The sequence below is a fragment of the Juglans regia genome, chromosome 6, assembly GCF_001411555.2.
Source record: "Juglans regia cultivar Chandler chromosome 6, Walnut 2.0, whole genome shotgun sequence".
NCBI classification, from domain to species: Eukaryota; Viridiplantae; Streptophyta; class Magnoliopsida; order Fagales; family Juglandaceae; genus Juglans; species Juglans regia.
The window spans coordinates 33,051,960-33,057,450 of NC_049906.1; positions in this window are offsets into that span (position 1 = coordinate 33,051,960).

Here is a 5,491-nt window from a genome sequence, read left to right on the forward strand (position 1 = left end):
AACAGCAGAGAGCTCATATTGATCTCATATTGTTTATCACTGCTCCCCGAATCTAGTTTCAATATTTTACTACTTGTGGTTCTGAATATCCTAATCATTTCCATTCACTCACACTTGACTCGAGGTGTTTTTACAACACTATATATACACTCAAGCTCACTTTTTTTAACCCACTTGCGCAGAACTCACTTTACTTTGTCACACTCACCCAAGCACTTGACACCTAACTTAGCTAGACACATGACACAGGCACTTCCACTCTTTAGCTCATACTTTCCGACCCGCACAATTGTTCACCCTCTTTTACCCCCCCACTCACTCAACTCCTTGATGCCCACAGTACTTCTTGACAGAGACAAAGTGAGAAGGATGGTCTTGGCACTCAGACATGCTTGTCGGTGAAATCATGATCATCAACAACCACACACTGAGTCGGTTGCTAGAAGCTTGAAGAGCTTAGTTGGCAAAAGAATCTGAAACTTGTTGCATATGCTGGCTAATTTCAACACTCCTCAACCCTATCTATCATGTGTTAGTTAGAGTTTAGTGCCGAGACTACACCAACTTCAGCAAAGAATGTCGAGTTCTTTAGTGAGTTGAGATAATTGAGTGAGTTTTGTGGAGCTCACCTAAAATTAATTTAGATGTGTTTGGATGTTAAGATGAGTTTAGATATATTTATGAAAAGTTGAAAAAAGGTTATGGGTCTCACGTGTAAAGAGGTGTTAAGTTGAAAAAAGTTGAGTCTCACATGTAAAGAGATTTTGAGTTGAGATGAGTTTAGTGATTTGAGAGTTGAGTGTTTAGATGTTAGATTCAGTTCAGTCTAAGTTCTAAATGGGGCCTAATTCATTCTTAAAAGAGTTGAAGTCACATATCATTTTTTTCTTGAGAAACGAGCCCCTAACATGTGATCTCATGCTTTCTTCATTGTGATGGCACCTCGAATGTGCTATATAGTTTATATAGCATCTCCTTGATCTCCACTATTGTCTTGATCGCAAGCATAGCCTTTCTTACCTTAATTTGCCACTTTCAAGGTGACTCAACATTATCTACAAAAGGTGGTGTGGTGTCGCTACCACCCAAGATGATCTTGCCCTCCCTTGTAGATATGACTTGAGAAGTTTGCCAGTACGTGCTTTAATCTTTATTCAGTTTCTCCCCCGTTCCAATATTATTGGAGATCTGCCATTGGCAGAACTTGAGAGAGAGAGAGAGAGAGAGAGAGAGGAAACTTGCCCGGGCCCCTTCTAAACGCTAGCTAGGCGCGCATGTCTATAATGTACAAAGGATTGATTCATTTCTTTTGGTGTTTCCCATATCAAGCTAAGTAATTCTTCTGAGAGTTTTCACAAACACATGGAGAGCATTCCAGACAACTCAGCAATAACGTAATGGCCAACGAGTCCTTTCTCCAATTGTACATCATCTTCATAGAAACTTCTAGAATACAACAGTAGAGGAAACCGTTACCATTTTCTCTCAAGTTATTTGTAAATTCGTTATTCTTTTATTTGTTATTTCCGTGTATAAATAGCACCCAATACACATCAATGAAATCAGGAAAGTTCTTTCTGTTTTTATCTTCATTCTGTTATCATGGTATCCAGAGCCTTTTAAGGACTCACGTCCAAACATATTCATGGCTTCCCCTGCACCTCATTCTTCCCTACCCACCCTTTCCTCATTTTCTCATATTGTAACCACAAAATTAACTAATGATAATTTCCTCCTCTGGAAAGTGCAAATATCTGCTTACCTTCGTGGTCAGGGTCTCTTTGGTCATGTAAATGGTTCTCTCTCGTCTCCTCCCAAATATCTCACTGATTCTTCCACCTCCCAACCAAAACCTAACCCTGATTTTACATCTTGGCAGCGCACTGATCAGCTCGTTCTCAGTGTGTTATTCTCCTCTCTTTCAGACTCCATTCTTGGCCATGTGCTATCTTCAACCACTGCGCATTCTCTTTGGTCCTCTGTTGTCTCAATGTTTGATTCTCACTCTCATGCTAAGGAGTTTCAGATCCGATTCCAACTCACAAATCTTTCCAAAGGAGATCAAACGATCTCATATTACTTTGGGAAGGTACGTTCCCTGGTTGATTCACTGGCCTCAACTGGAAATACTCTTCCTGATAAGGAAATTGTCACATACCTTTTAAATGGGTTATGACCCTCTTATGAGGCATTTATCACTTCGGTCACTGCAAGGGCTGATCCTCTTTCCTCCCATGAATTATTTCAACTCTTACTTATTAATGAAAGTAGAGTTTCCCATCAAAATAGGAGCCTCGACTCCTCTGAGCACTCTGTGAATTTCAGTGTTTCTGGACAACGTGATCACCGTGGTCGTGGACGTCAAGGAAGAGGAAGAGGTCTTTCAAATTCCTGGAACAACTTTCGTGGGCGTTCCAACTCTCCTCAACAAATCTACAACAACCAGCGCCCTACCTGTCAAGTTTGCAACAAATCGGGCCATGTTGCTCTTCAATGCCGGTATAGGTTTGATCATGCATACCAGTACAAGGTTCCTTCATCTTTCTCGGCTAATTACACTGCTCCTAGCTCCGTATCCGATACTTCTTGGTATCCTGACTTCGGCGCTACACATCATCTTACCAACGAACTCAGCAACTTGAACATCTCATCAGCACTTTATACTGGTAGTGATTCAATACACGTGGGTGATGGAACTAGCATTCCGATTCAAAATTTTGGTGACTCCTATCTCTCAACTCATAACTCATCTTTTCATCTTAGAAAACTCTTACATGTTCCTGCCATCACCAAGAATCTTGTGTCCGTTCTTCGATTTTGTGTAGACAACTCCTGTTATTTTGAATTTCATTCCTCTCATTTTTCTGTGAAGGACACTCAGACAAAGAAGGTGCTCCTCACAAGACCCACGCATAACGGGCTTTACATTTTCCCCTCTCTATCTCAGTCCACTACCAGTCCATCCAGCCATCTTGGTGAAAGAACGTCTCCAGGCCAATGGCATCAGAGGCTTGGCCATCCTTCCTTGGGCCTTGTTTCTCGCATTTTACGGCAATATTGCTTACCCACTAGTTCCAATGATTCTACTTTCTTTTGTAATGAATGTCCAATAGCGAAGGCACATCAATTGCCCTTTAGTGCCTCTCGGACAGTTTATACTAAGCCTCTTCAATTGTTATGTGCTGATGTTTGGGGTCCTGCACCTCATACATCTAGACTTGGTTTTAAATATTACATTTCCTTTGTGGAACAATTCACCAGATATACATGGATATTTCCTATCAAATTCAAATATGATGTTACTCAAGTTTTTACCACTTTCCTTCCCTATCTTGAAAGATTATTTGATACTAAACTTTTAACACTTCAAACTGATGGCGGTGGGGAATTCAAACCCCTCACTCAAATTTGTCAAAAGTTTGGTATAACACATCGTCTCTCTTGCCCTCATACACATCAACAAAATGGTCTCGTTGAACGAAAACATCGTCACATCGTCGACACTGGACTAGCTCTTTTGGCCCATTCTTCACTTCCATTCTCCTTTTGGGTTGATGCTTTTGAAACTGCAGTTTACTTAATTAATCTTCTTCCTTCTCCTGTCACAAAAAATAACTCTCCTTATTTTCTTGTTCATAAAAATAATCCTGATTATAATTTTCTCAAAATCTTTGGATGTGAATGTTGGCCCAATTTTCGACCCTATCTTCCCAACAAATTAAATTTCAGATCTGTCTCTTGTTTATTTTTGGGATACAGTACATCTCATTAGGGATACAAGTGTTTAGATCTCATCACAAATCGTCTCTACATTTCACGTGATGTTATCTTTAATGAGAAATATTTTCCATACAAAAAAATTCGGCCCACTTCAAAACAAATTCCATCTCCTATCACCATTTCTTTACCCATTTTACAACCATCTATTCTCGGGCCTGCTCCAAGCCCATCTATTCCTCTAAACACTTCGGCCCACTCATCACCTTCATCTTCCTCCCGCACTCCATCTGCTGAAAACACTCCCATTTCGAGTTCTACTGCCCTTATTGACCCTCCCAACTCCACTTCCCTTTCCCCTCCCTCTGATTCAATATCTCTACCGAATCACACCTCTCTTGTTCCTCCTCGTTCCCCCATCATTACTCGTGCCCACACCAACTCTTCCCGACCCCGTGTGTTCACCGATGGAACTGTTCCTTATCACTCTCGGTATTGTTTCACTACTGATGCTCATGTGCCTGATGAGCCGTCTAGTTTTTCTGTAGCTTCCAGGTTTCCAGAATGGTGGCAAGCTATGCGACAGGAGTTCAGTGCACTTCAACAGAACCAGACATTGAGCCTTGTTCCTGCACTTCCCTCAGCTAACATTCTTGGTTGTCGATGGGTGTTTCGCACCAAAACCAAGGCCGATGGCTCTTTTGAAAGAAGAAAAGCTCGACTGGTAGCTAAAGGCTACCATCAGCTTCATGGCTTGGACTACACTGAGACATTCAGTCCAGTGGTCAAACCTTCAACAATTCGTCTCATTCTATCTATTGCAGTGACCCGCTCTTGGCCCCTCAGACAACTGGATATCCAGAATACTTTCTTACATGGATCATTAACAGAGGATGTTTATATGCAACAACCTCAAGGCTTTGTGGACACTGCTCACCCAGATTACATCTGCAAGCTTCACAAAGCCATATATGGCCTTAAACAGGCTCCTAGAGCTTGGTTTGCTCAATTAAGCGCATGGCTCCTTGATTTCGGTTTTACCGCATCCAAAGCAGATCCTTCTCTATTTACCTTATTTCATGGTAATGTGCAGGTCTACTTTCTCGTGTATGTAGATGACATTGTCATCACAGCTTCACACTCATCTGCTATTGATGATCTAATCTCAGCCATGAGTCGCAACTTCCCAGTTAAGGACCTTGGTCCTCTCTCTTTTTTTCTTGGGATCGAAGTGGATTACACCGCCGATGGTATAATTCTATCTCAACGGAAATACATCAAACAATTGCTCACCAAAAGCAAGATGTTATTTGCTAAGCCCATCACCTCTCCAATGGCTGCCAACCTCAAGCTCTCTAAATTTGACTCTACAGATTTTGAAGATGCTACTCTCTATAGGAGCATCGTTGGGGGCCTCCAATATTTGTCACTCACGAGACCTGACCTTTCCTTTGCAGTTAATAAAGTGTGTCAATTTATGCACACTCCAAAAACTGCACACTGGACAGCAGTGAAACGCATCCTGAGGTATCTAAAAGCCACGATTAATCATGGTCTCATCTTCAAGCAACAAAATGCATTCACTCTTCAAGCATATTCTGATGCAGACTGGGGAGGTTGTCCCGATGATCGACGTTCAACAAGTGGTTTCTGTATATACTTGGGTCAACACTTAATCTCGTGGAGCTCAAAGAAGCAGAGCACAGTAGCACGATCTTCCACGGAAGTAGAATATAAGTCACTTGCATCAGCAGCAGCCGAAGTCATCTGGTTA